We start from the raw sequence: 18,406 nt of genomic DNA, 5'->3' as shown, positions 1-18,406 counted from the left end.
CCCACACACACAACCCCACACACAACCCCACACACCCACCTCCACACACAATCCCACACACCCACCCCACACACAATCCCACACACCCGCTCCCACACAACCACACACACAACCGCACACACAACTGTACATACAGAGACACACACAGCCACACCTAACTGTACATATACAACCACACACATACACACGCGCAACCACACGCACAACCACATGCGCAACCACATGCGCGGCCACACCCGAAGCCACACCCGCAGCCATATCCACAGCTACACCCACAACCACACCCCCACACACACCACCACACACAGCACCACACACACCACCACACATACCTCACACACAACCGACCACACACAACCACACCTGCACACACAACCACACCTGCACACACAACCACACCCACATACACAACCCCACACATAACCCCCCACACACAACACAACTCCCACACAGAACCCCCCACACACAACCCCCACAACCACACACACAACCCTCACACGCACAACCACACACAACCACCACACACAACCACCACACACACCACCATGCATATAACCAAACACACACAACCCCCCTCACACAACCCCCACACACAACCCCCACACACAACCCCCACAACCACACACAACCCCCACAACCACATACACAACCCCCATATGCACAACCACCACACACAACCACCACACACAACCACCACACACAACACAACCCCCCACACACAACCCCCACAACCACACACAAGCACACACACAACCACCACATGCAACCACCACACACAACCACCACACACAACCACCACACACAACCACCACACACACAACCAAACACACAACCAACCACACACAACCACACACACACACACACACACACACACAACAACCACACACATAACTACACGCACAACCATATGCACAACCACTACCAAACACACAACCACCCACACAACCGCACAACCACACACACAACCATACACACAACCACACCCACACCCACAACCACACACAACCACACCCACACCCACACACACAACCACACCCGCACACACAACCCCCCACACACAACCCCCCTCACACAACCACCACACACAATCACCACACACAACCACCACACACACAACCCACCACACACCACCACACACACAACCACACCCACACACACAGCCCCACACACAACCCCACACATACAACCACACACAACCATATACAACTACATACACAACCACACACAACCACAATAACACACAACCACACACACACATACCACCACACACATACAACCACACACATGCAACCACACACACAACCACACACACACAACCACAACCATACCCAACCCCACACCCAACCCCACACTCACAATCGCACCCACAGCTACACACACAGCCACACACACACCACAACCACACCCACACCACACCCAATCACACACACAACCTCACCCGCACCCACAACCACATAAATACAGCCCCACAAATACAACCCCACACACCCCACACACAACCCCACAAATACCACACACAACCACACACAACCACATGCATAACCACACACAACCACACACACAACCACCCACACCACAACCACACACAACCACAACCATACACAACTGCACACACACACCCAACCGCACAATCACACACACACAACCGCACTCCCAACCACACACACAACCGCACACCCAACCGCACACCCAATACAACCACATGCACAACCACACACACAACCACACACAACTACAATAACACAACCACACACAACCATCACACACAACCACACACACACCCCACCACATCCATACAGAACCACAACCACACACAGCCACACACATCATCTCACACCCCCACACCCAACCACAACCCCACCCACCCACAACTGCACACAACCACACACTACACACATCCACACACATGCACACAACCACACACCCAACCGCACACCCACAGCTGTACCCACAGCTGTACCCACAACCACACCACAACTGCACCCACTGCACACACAACCACACACAACCTCACACACACAACCACAGCCACACTCGCACCCAACCATACCCGCACCCAACCACACCCGTACCCAACCACACACACCCACAACCACACACACAACCACATCCACAATCGCACCTGCACCCATAACCGCACACCACAACCACACAGCCACACACACCACACCCACACCACACCCACACCAAACACAACCACACACAACCTCACCCGCACATACAACCACACAAATACAACCCCACACACAACCCCACACATACAACCACACACCACATACAACCACACCCGCACCCAACCACACCCGCACCCAACCACACCTGCACTCAACCACACCCGTACCCAATCACACCTATACCCAACCACACACATACAACCACACACACAACCCCACACACAACCCCACACAACCTCATACAAGCACATACAACCACATACACAACCACACACAACCACAATAACACACAACCATACACACATACCACCACACATACAACCACACACACAACCACACACACAATCACACACAGAACCACAACCACACACAACCACACACAACCCCACACTCGCAATCACACCCACAACCACACACCACAACCACACATACCCACACATATAGCCACACACACACACCACACACACCACACACAACCACACCCACACCACACCCACAACCAAACACAACCTCAACCGCACCCACAACCACACAAATACAACCACACAAATACAACCCCACACACAACCCCACAAATACCACACACACAAGTACAATAGCACAACCACACACACAACCACGCGCACAACTACACACAACCACAACCAAACTCACACAACCAAACACACACACAACCACACAAATTCAACCCCACACAAATACAACCCCACAAATACCACACACACAACCACACACACAACTACAATAACAACCACACACACAACTACGCGCACAACCACATACAAACACAACCACAACCAAACTCACACAACCAAACACACACACAACTACACACATAACCACACACCCAACCAACTACAACCATACACAACTGCACACGCACACCCAACCGCACACCCACAACCACACACACACACACACACCCAACCGCACTCCCAACCACACACTCCCAACCACACACTCCCAACCGCACACCCAACCGCACACCCAACCACACACACAACTGCACACACAACCACACCCACAACCACGTGCACAACCACGTGCAAAACCACACACACACAACCACCCACACACAACCACACACACAACCACAACCATACACAACTGCACACGCACACCCATAACCGCACACCCAACCGCACAACCACACACACACAACTGCACTCCCAACCACACACACACAACCACACACCCAACCGCACACCCAACACAACCACATGCACAACCACACACACAACCATACACCCCACCACATCCATACAGAACCACAACCACACACAGCCACCCACATACCATCACACACACCCACACACCATACCCAACCACAACCAACCACAACCCCATCCTCAACTGCACACAACCACACATCACACACAACCACACACATGCACACAACCACACACCCAACCGCACACCCACAGCTGTACCCACAAATGCACCACAAATGCACCCACTACACACAACCACACACAACCTCACACAAACAACCACACCCGCACCCAACCACACCCGCACCCAACCACATCCACCCACAACCACACCACCATACAAATACACACACAACCACACACACAACTGCATCAGCAATCGCACCCGCACCCCCACCCATAACCACACACCACAACAACACAGCCACACACACCACACCCACACCACACCCAACCACACACGTCACCCGCACACACAACCATACAAATACAACCCCACACACAACCCCACACATACAACCACATACAACCACACATATACAACCACACACAACCACATACAACCACATACACAACCACACACAACCACAATAACACACAACCACACACACAACCACAAGCAAACACACACACAACCACACACACAACTACAGTAACACAACCACGTGCACAACAACACGCACAACCACTCACAAACACACAACCAAAATCACACAACCAACCACACACACAACCACACACACAAAACCACAACCACACCCAATCCCACACAACCACACACACAACCACACACACAACCCCACACACACAACACAACCCCCACACACAACCCCCGCAATCACACACACAACCCCCACAACCACACACAACCCCCACACACACAACTGAACACACACACAACTGAACACACACACAACTGAACACACATACAACTGAACACACACACACAACTGAACACACACCACCACACACACCACCACATACCACCACATACCACCACACACACACATCTGACAACACATAACCCCCCACACACAACTACACCCGCACACACAGCCACACACAACCACACACAACCCCACACAACCCCCCACACACAACACACAACCCCCTCACACAACCCCCCACACACAGCCCCCCCACACAACCCCCACAACCACACACAACCCCCACATGCACATCCCCACATGCACAACCCCCACATGCACAACCCCCACACACCACCACACACACTACCACACACACCACCACACACACAACCACACACAACCACACACATCACCCGCACACACAGCCACACACACAACCACACCCACACAACCACACCCAGCCACACACAACCCCCCCACACAACCCCCCACACAACCCCCCACACACAACACAGAATCCCCCACACACAACCCCCCACACAACCGCCACAACCACACACAACCCCCACACACACAACCCCCACACACCACCACACATACCACCACACATACCACCATACACACAACCCACACACAACCACACACACAACTGAACACACAACCACACAAACCACTGAACACACACAACCGAACACACACAACCGAACACACACACATATCACACACACACAACCACACACACAACCACACATATACAACCCCACACACAACCCCACACAACCTCATACAACCACATACACAACCACACACAACCACAATAACACACAACCATAGACACATACCACCACACACATACAACCACACACACACACAATCACAACCACAACCACACACAACCACACCCATCCCCACACTCGCAATCACAACCGCACCCGCACACCACAACCACACACACCCATACACACAGCCACACACACACCACACACAACCACACCCACAACCACACACACAACCTCACCCGCACCCACAACCACACAAATAGAACCACGCAAATACAACCCCACACACAACCCCACAAATACCACATACACAACCACACACACAACTACAATAACACAACCACACGCACAACCACACACAACCACAACCAAACTCACACACACAACCACACAAATACAACCACAGAAATACAACCCCACCCACAACCCCACAAATACCACACACAACTACAATAACAACCACACACACAACTACGTGCACAACCACACACAAACACAACCATACCCAAACTCACACAAGCAAACACACACAACCACACACATAACCACACACCCAACCAACCATAACCATACACAACTGCACACGCACACCCAACCGCACACCCACAACCGCACAATGACACACACACACCCAACCGCACTCCCAACCACATACTCCCAACCACACACTCCCAACCACACACTCCCAACCGCACTCCCAACCATCACACACAACCACACACACACCCCACCACATCCATACAGAACCACAACCACACACAGCCATACACAGCATCACACACACCCACACACCACACCCAACCACAACCAACCACAACTGCACACAACCACACACCACACACAACCACACACATGCACACAACCACACACCCAACCGCACACCCACAGATGTACCCACAACTGCACCACAACAGCACCCCCTACACACACAACCACACACCTCACACACACAACCACACCCGCACCCAACCCAACCCCACCTGCACTGTAGGAAATGGGACCCCCGGCCGGCCAGGGCTTGCGCCACAGCCAGTCAGAGACCACCACTCCTATGAAAGGTCGACCCCTGCTCGCCCTCTAGGTAACGCGGCGCGGGCAGCCAGGCCTATCTCGGAGGACATGTGAAGCATTTGCGCACGCACCCAGCAACAACACCCCAGGCCAACTGGCCTTGTCCAGGCTAAGACGCCCTATGTCCAGCAAAGTCAGGGGCAAGACTGCGCAGGAGGCCCCGTCCAAAACTCAGAGGGGCACGACCTAAACGTGGCAGCTGCCCACTAAGTGCTGGGCAGCTGTGGAACGAACTCAGGCACCGGCGTGCCTCTGTAGCCCTCTCTGGGCTATAAAACAATTGAAATGCCCCCTAGGGCCTTCGTGGCCCTAACCGTTACTGGGGGGGGGCAAAGGGGGAGCGACCCGCTGCCATCTGGGGCCGCTCCGTAAAGAAACAACTGGTGCCCCTTGTGGGTGGAGCCTCGCTGGGCTCTTTCAGAGATCGCCCCGTCGTTGGAGCCTTCTCGGGGCTCTTACTCAGCACCAAAGAACAATGTCCCCCAGAGCCTCACCGGCTCGAGAAATAATGCCTCCACCGTCGGAGCCTCCTGGGGCTTGTGAGCACTGCCCCCGCACCCCCAGCACCTGTGTGGAGTCCCCCAGCCCGTATGTACTCACCGGGCCGTTCTCCGGGGACTCCGTTCCTCTCCGGGCCGGACTTCTAAGTGGAGCCTCGCAAGCTCCCGGCGGCCGCCTCCCATTACAATGGCGGCACTTCCGCTTCCGTCCCGGACTCGGCTGCGGTTTCGAACTGAAGCTCGGGCCGCGGCGGTGATTTCTCCTTCAATGATCGCGGGGTGGGCACCCGCAATAGAACAACCATAAGCGGGGTGGGCACCCGCATTAGTGATAACACAACAATGAAGACGCAGGGTGGGCACCTGCATATAATTAGCGCAAAGACAGCGGGGTGGGCACCCGCGAGACCAGCATCCCGGGGGGAACCCCTACGTCGGGATTCCCTCGGCGGAGCTCGCAGCCCAGCGCTGCCAAGGCCCACATGCTCCTCCTTCCTGGGGGAAAAGATAGCGCTATCCAGGCGCTAGGTCAATAAAGTCCTGGGGGCATAAAGAAATGGAGCAGAAAGCTCCCAGCAAAGAGGTCTTCCAGGTATCCATGGCATCCAGGGGCTGGGCAGGGTCCAGGGAGGCAAGGCTTCCCCTGGGCCCCAGCAGCAGCACGCCCCTGGCAGATTCAAGTCAGAACAAGAACAAGTCCAGAGTGTCACAGCACCCTTTTTATACACACATTCTTGGTCTGAAGGGGCAGGCAGGGGGAGAACCAGCTGGAACTGGTTATGGGGGATTCTTTACACTGGCCAGGCTAGGAACATCAGCCGCACCCCAGGGGGTGGAGCCAGCAGTGTCTGGGGAAAACCCAGCCTCATTCATGACACTCAAACCAGACGGTCAATCCACACGCAGACCCAGGCTCACTCCTCCCCTCACATCAGTATGCTAAACACTCCATTCACCACCGGCCAGACCCTCCCAGATCCTGGGAGCCAGGCTCACCAGCCAGCCCCGGCCAATCATACGCCAGGCACATATTCCACAAATATGCCAACTTCCAAAAGGGGGACTTCTACACTAGACACACTCATACCTCATATACCGTTGCGCAGCGTTCAACCTCACGAGTTCATACATACCAGACTTGACCCTGCACACCCTACGCACCGGGAACTACCGAGGACTCATCCATCCCCCATGTATTCCTATGGCAGGGTAGGTCGCTCTCTCCTCACACTCACTCAGAGGGGGAATCACCATCCCCAGGTTACATATACCATAAAAACTTCAGGGGCGGACCTGCCAGATGGGCCACGTCCAACATGCACCCAACCCCACCTGCACCCAACCACACCCGCACCCAACCACAACCACAACCACACCCACAACCATACAAATACAACCAAACACACACAACCCCACACCCAACCACACACAATGTCACCCGCACACACAACCGCACAAATACAACCCCAAACACAACCCCACACATACCACATACAACCACATACAACCACACACCACATACAACCACACACAACCACATACACAACCACAAACAGATACAATAACACACAACCACACCCACAACCACACACACAACCACAACCAACCACACACACAATGACACACACAACTACAATAACACAACCACGTGCACAACCACACACAACCAAAATCACACAACCAACCACACACACACAACCACAACCACACACACAACCACACACACAACCACACACAACCACACACACAACCACACACACATACAACCACACACACACACAACCACCCACACACAACCACACACACAACCAACCACCATACACACACACACAACTGCACACCCAACCGCACACCCAACACAACCACATGCACAACCACACACAACTACAATAACACAACCACACACAACCACACACACACAACCACACACACACACCACATTCATACAGAACCACAGCCACACACCACACCCAACCACAACCAACCACAACCACACCCACCCACAACTGCACACAACCACACCCACACGCACACAACCACACCCAACCGCACACACACAACCACACCCACACACAACCACCCCCACACAACCACACACACAACCACACACCCAACCAACCACAACCATACACACACACAACCACACATACAACCGCACACCCAATCACACACCCACCACAACCACATGCACAACCACATGCACAACCACACACACAACTACAATAACACAACCACGCAAAACCACACACACACACACAAACACGCACACACACCACCATCACACACAACCACACACACACCACCACATCCATACAGAACCACAACCACACACAGCCACACATACCACCACAAACACTCACACACCACACCCAACCAAAATCAACCACAACCACACCCACCCACAACTGCACACAACCACACACACGCACACAACCACAACCAACCGCACACCCACAGCTGTACCCACAATCGCAACCACAACTGCACCCACTACACACACAACCACACACAGCCACACCTGCACCCAACCACACCCGCACCAAACCACACCCGCACCCACACACAGCCATACACAGCATCACACCACACCCAACCACAACCAACCACAACTGCACACAACCACACACCACACACAACCACACACATGCACACAACCACACACCCAACCGCACACCCACAGATGTACCCACAACTGCACCACAACAGCACCCCCTACACACACAACCACACACCTCACACACACAACCACACCCGCACCCAACCCAACCCCACCTGCACCCAACCCCACCTGCACCCAACCCCACCTGCACCCAACCACACCCGCACCCAACCACAACCACAACCACACCCACAACCATAAAAATACAACCACACACACACAACCCCACACACAACCACACACAATGTCACCCGCACACACAACCACACAAATACAACCCCAAACACAACCCCACACATACCACACACAACCACATACAACCACACACCACATACAACCACACACAACCACATACACAACCACAAACAAATACAATAACACACAACCACACCCACAACCACACACACAACCACAACCAACCACACACACAATGACACACACAACTACAATAACACAACCACGTGCACAACCACACACAACCAAAATCACACAACCAACCACACACACACAACCACAACCACACACACAACCACACACACAACCACACACAACCACACACACAACCACACACACATACAACCACACACACACACAACCACCCACACACAACCACACACCCAACCAACCACCATACACACACACACAACTGCACACCCAACCGCACACCCAACACAACCACATGCACAACCACACACAACTACAATAACACAACCACACACAACCACACACATACAACCACACACACACACCACATTCATACAGAACCACAGCCACACACCACACCCAACCACAACCAACCACAACCACACCCACCCACAACTGTACACAACCACACCCACACGCACACAACCACACCCAACCGCACACACACAACCACACCCACACACAACCACCCCCACACAACCACACACCCAACCAACCACAACCATACACACACACCACACACACAACCGCACACCCAATCACACACCCACCACAACCACATGCACAACCACATGCACAACCACACACAACTACAATAACACAACCACACAAAACCACACACACACACACAAACACGCACACACACCACCATCACACACAACCACACACACACCACCACATCCATACAGAACCACAACCACACACAGCCACACATACCACCACAAACACTCACACACCACACCCAACCACAACCAACCACAACCACACCCACCCACAACTGCACACAACCACACACACGCACACAACCACAACCAACCGCACACCCACAGCTGTACCCACAATCGCAACCACAACTGCACCCACTACACACACAACCACACACAGCCACACCTGCACCCAACCACACCCGCACCAAACCACACCCGCACCCAACCACATCTGCACCCAACCACATCCGCACCCAACCACATCCGCACCCAACCACATCCGTACCCAACCACATCCGCACCCAACCACATCCAAACCCAACCACCCCCGTACCCAACCACACCCATACCCAACCACACCCGTACCCATTCACACTCACAATCGCACCCACAACCACACACACAACCACACAGAACCCCACACAGAACCACATCTGCAATCGCACCCATAACCACACCCGCACACCACAACCACACACAGCCACACACACCACACCCAACCACACACACAACCTCACCCGCACCCACAACCACACAAATACAACCCCACACATAACCCCACACACAACCCCACACATACAACCACACACAACCACATACACAACCACAATAACACACAACCACACACACATACCACCACACACATACAACCACACACACACAACCACACACACAACCACACACACCACAACCATACCCAACCCCACACCCAATCCCACACTCGCAATCGCACCCACAACTACACACAGCCACACACACAACCTCACCCGCACCCACAACCACATAAATACAACCGCACAAATACAACCCCACACACAACCCCACAAATACCACACACAACCACACACACAACCACGTGCATAACAACACACACAACCACACACACAACCACACACAACCATACACACACAACCACCCACACACAACCACACACACAACCACAACCATACACAACTGCACACGCACACCCATAACCGCACACCCAACTGCACAACCACACACACACAACCGCACTCCCAACCACACACAACCACACACCCAACTGCACACCTAACCGCACACCCAACACAACCACATGCACAACACAACCACACGCACAACCACACGCACAACCATACACACAACCACACACACAACCACATAAACAACCCCACACAACCACACACTACCACACACACAACTACAATAACAACCACACACACAACCATGAGCACAACCACACACAACCACACACATACAACCACACACACAGAACCACAACCATACCCAACCCCACACACAAGCCCACACACAAGCCCACACACACACAACCGCACATACAGAACCACAACCACACCCAACCCCACACACAACCCCATACACACACAACCCCCCCACACACAACCCCACACACAACCACACACACAACCACACACAACCACAACCAAACACACAACCAACCACACACACAACCACACACAACCACAACCACACACAACTCCTACACACAACCCCACACACTACCCCACATATACAACCACACACAACTGCATACACACAACTGCACACACAGCCACACACAACTGCACACACAGCCACACACAACTGCACACACACACAACCACACACACAGCCACACACACCACCATACACACCACACCCACCCACAACCACACCCACCCCACCCACCCACAACCACACCTACCCACAACCACACCCACAACCACACCCCCACACAACCACCCACCACACACAATCACACACAGCCACACATATGACCACACACAACCCCCCACACAACCACACACAACCAAGCACACACAACCACACACACAACACACAACCACACACAACCACGCCCAACCACACACAACCACACACAACCCCCACACACAACCCCATACACACAACCCCACACATACAACCACACACACAAACGCACACACACAACTGCACACACAGCCACACACAACTACACACACAGCCACACACAACTGCACACACACAACCACACACAGCCACATACACAGCCACACACACACCACCGCACATACTACACCCACCCACAACCACACCTACCCACAACCACACCCACAACAACCCACAACCACCCCGCACCCACAACCATCCCCACACAACCACCCACCACACACACAACCACACACAGCCACACACACAACCCCTACACACACAACCATTGCACACACCACACCCACCCACAACCCCACCCGCACCCACAAACACCCCCCCACAACCACCCAAACACAACCACACACAGCCACACACACAGCCACACACACAGCCACACACACAGCCACACACACAACCACACACACAGCCATACACACACCACACCCACAACCACACCCACAACCACACCCAACCACACACATAACCTCACCCGCAACCCACAACCACACCCACCCACAACCGCACCCAACCACACCCACAACCAAACACCCACAACCAAACACCCACAACCAAACACACACAACCACAAACACAACCACACACACACAACCACACACAACCCCACATATAACCACACACATAACCAACCACACACACAACCACACACACACAACCCCACACACAACCACATGCATAACCACATGCACAACCAAACATACAACCAACCACACACACACAACCACACACAACACACAACCACACTCAACACACAACCACACCCAACAACACACAACCACACACAACCACACCCAACCACCCACAACCACACACAACCCCACACACACAACCCCACACACAACCCCACACACCCGCCTCCACACACAATCCCACACACCCACCCCACACACAATCCCACACACCCGCTCCCACAAAACCACACACACAACCGCACACACACAACTGTACATACAGAGACACACACAGCCACACCTAACTGTACATATACAACCACACGCATACACACGCGCAACCACACGCACAACCACACGCACAACCACATGCGCAGCCACATCCGAAGCCACACCCGCAGCCATATCCACAGCCACACTCACAACCACACCCCCACACACACCACCACACACAGCACCACACACACCACCACACATACCTCACACACAACCGACCACACACAACCACACCTGCACACACAACCACACCTGCACACACAACCACACCCACATACACAACCCCACACATAACCCCCCACACACAACACAACTCCCACACAGAACCCCCCACACACAACCCCCACAACCACACACACAACCCTCACACGCACAACCACACACAACCACCACACACAACCACCACACACACCACCACGCATACAACCAAACACACACAACCCCCCTCACACAACCCCCACACACAACCCCCACACACAACCCCCACAACCACACACAACCCCCACAACCACATACACAACCCCCATATGCACAACCACCACACACAACCACCACACACAACCACCACACACAACACAACCCCCCACACACAACCCCCACAACCACACACAAGCACACACACAACCACCACAGGCAACCACCACACACAACCACCACACACAACCACCACACACAACCACCACACACACAACCAAACACACAACCAACCACACACAACCACACACACACACACACACACAACAACCACACGCACAACTCCATGCACAACCACATGCACAACCACTACCAAACACACAACCACCCACACAACCGCACAACCACACACACAACCATACACACAACCACACCCACACACACAACCACACACAACCACACCCACACCCACACACACAACCACACCCGCACACACAACCCCCCACACACAACCCCCCTCACACAACCACCACACACAATCACCACACACAACCACCACACACAACCACCACACACAACCACCACACACACAACCCACCACACACCACCACACACACAACCACACCCGCACACACAGCCACACACAACCACACACAACCACACCCAACCCCCCACCTAACCCCCCACCCAACACACCACACACAACCCCCCACACACAACCCCAACAACCACACACACAACCCCCACATGCAACCACCACATACCACCACACACCACCACACACACAACAGAACACACACCACCACACACACCACACACAACTGAACACACACACAACCACACACACACAACCACACACACACACAACCAAACACACACACAACTGACCACACACACCCGGACACACAACCACACCCACGCACACAACCACACCCGCACACACAACCCCACACACAACCCCCGCACACACAACACAACCCCCACACACAACCCCCACAATCACACACACAACCCCCACAACCACACACAACCCCCAGATGCACAACCACCACGCACAACCACCACAAACAACCACCACACACACAACCCAATACACACCACCACACACAACTGAACACACACACAACTGAACACACACACAACTGAACACACACCACCACACACACCACCACACACACCACCACACACACACACAACCAACAACACACAACCCCCCCACACACAACCCCCTCACACAACCCCCACACACACCACACCCGCACAGACAGCCACACACAACCACATACAACCCCACACACAACACACAACCCCCCTCATACCCCCCCACACAACCCCCATAACCACACACAACCCCCACAACCACACAAAACCCCCACAACCACATACAACCCCCACATGCACAACCCCCACATGCACAACCCCCACATGCACAACCCCCACATGCACCCACCACACGCAACCACTGCACACACCACCACACACACAACCACACCCGCACACACACACAACCCCCACATACAACCCCCCACACACAACACACAACCCCCACACACAACCCCCCACACAACTGCCACAACCACATACAACCCCCACATGCACAACCCCTACACACCACCACACACACCACCACACACACCACCACACACACAACCCACACACAACCACACACACAACTGATCACACAACCACACACACAACTGAACACACACAACCGAACACACACAACCACAAACACAACCACACACACACAACCACACACAACCCCACATATAACCACACACATAACCAACCACACACACAACCACACACACACAACCCCACACACAACCACATGCATAACCACATGCACAACCAAACATACAACCAACCACATACCCACAACCACACACAACACACAACCACACCCAACACACAACCACACCCAACAACACACAACCACACACAACCACACCCAACCACCCGCAACCACACACAACCTCACACACACAACCCCACACACAACCCCACACACCCGCCTCCACACACAATCCCACACACCCACCCCACACACAATCCTACACACCCGCTCCCACACAACCACACACACAACCGCACACACACAACTGTACATACAGAGACACACACAGCCACACCTAACTGTACATATACAACCACACGCATACACACGCGCAACCACACGCACAACCACACGCGCAACCACATGCGCAGCCACACCCGAAGCCACACCTGCAGCCATATCCACAGCCACACCCACAACCACACCACCACACACACCACCACACACAGCACCACACACACCACCACACATACCTCACAAACAACCGACCACACACAACCACACCTGCACACACAACCACAACTGCACACACAACCACACCCACATACACAACCCCACACATAACCCCCCACACACAACACAACTCCCACACAGAACCCTCCACACACAACCCCCACAACCACACACACAACCCTCACACGCACAACCACACACAACCACCACACACAACCACCACACACACCACCACGCATACAACCAAACACACACAAACCTCTCTCACACAACCCCCACACACAACCCCCACACACAACCCCCACAACCACACACAACCCCCACAATCACATACACAACCCCCATATGCACAACCACCACACACAACCACCACACACAACCACCACATACAACACAACCCCCACACACAACCCCCACAACCACACACAAGCACACACACAACCACCACACACAACCACCACACACAACCACCACACACACAACCAAACACACAACCAACCACACACAACCACACACACACACACACAACAACCACACGCACAACTACACGCACAACCACATGCACAACCACTACCAAACACACAACCACCCACACAACCGCACAACCACACACACAACCATACACATAACCACACCCACACACACAACCACACACAACCACAACCACACCCACACACACAACCACACCCGCACACACAACCCCCCACACACAACCCCCCTCACACAACCACCACACACAATCACCACACACAACCACCACACACAACCACCACACACAACCACCACACACACAACCCACCACACACCACCACACACACAACCACACCCGCACACATAGCCACACACAACCACACACAACCACACCCAACCCCCCACCTAACCCCCACCCAACACACCACACACAACCCCCCACACACAACCCCAACAACCACACACACAACCCCCACATGCAACCACCACATACCACCACACACCACCACACACACAACAGAACACACACCACCACACACACCACACACAACTGAACACACACACAACCACACACACACAACCACACACACACACAACCAAACACACACACAACTGACCACACACACCCGGACACACAACCACACCCGCACACACAACCCCACACACAACCCCCGCACACACAACACAACCCCCACACACAACCCCCACAATCACACACACAACCCCCACAACCACACACAACCCCCAGACGCACAACCACCATGCACAACCACCACACACAACCACCACACACACAACCCAACATACACCACCACACACAATCACCACACACAACCACCACACACAACCACCACACACAACCACCACACACACAACCCACCACACACCACCACACACACAACCACACCCGCACACACAGCCACACACAACCACACACAACCACACCCAACCCCCCACCTAACCCCCCACCCAACACACCACACACAACCCCCCACACACAACCCCAACAACCACACACACAACCCCCACATGCAACCACCACATACCACCACACACCACCACACACACAACAGAACACACACCACCACACACACCACACACAACTGAACACACACACAACCACACACACACAACCACACACACACACAACCAAACACACACACAACTGACCACACACACCCGGACACACAACCACACCCACGTACACAACCACACCCGCACACACAACCCCACACACAACCCCCGCACACACAACACAACCCCCACACACAACCCCCACAATCACACACACAACCCCCACAACCACACACAACCCCCAGACGCACAACCACCACGCACAACCACCACACACAACCACCACACACACAACCCAACACACACCACCACACACAACTGAACACACACACAACTGAACACACACACAACTGAACACACACCACCACACACACCACCACACACACCACCACACACACACACAACCGACAACACACAACCCCCCCACACACAACCCCCTCACACAACCCCCACACACACCACACCCGCACAGACAGCCACACACAACCACATACAACCCCACACACAACACACAACCCCCCTCACACCCCCCACACAACCCCCATAACCACACACAACCCCCACAACCACACAAAACCCCCACAACAACATACAACCCCTACATGCACAACCCCCACATGCACAACCCCCACATTCACAACCCCCACATGCACCCACCACACGCAACCACTGCACACACCACCACACACACAACCACACCCGCACACACACACAACCCCCACATACAACCCCCCACACACAACACACAACCCCCACACACAACCCCCCACACAACTGCCACAACCACATACAACCCCCACACGCACAACCCCTACACACCACCACACACACCACCACACACACCACCAAACACACAACCCACACACAACCACACACACAACTGATCACACAACCACACACACAACTGAA

Source organism: Triturus cristatus, chromosome 1_1 (assembly GCF_964204655.1).
Source record: "Triturus cristatus chromosome 1_1, aTriCri1.1, whole genome shotgun sequence".
In the NCBI taxonomy this organism is placed as follows: Eukaryota; Metazoa; Chordata; class Amphibia; order Caudata; family Salamandridae; genus Triturus; species Triturus cristatus.
This window is presented reverse-complemented; position numbering follows the sequence as displayed.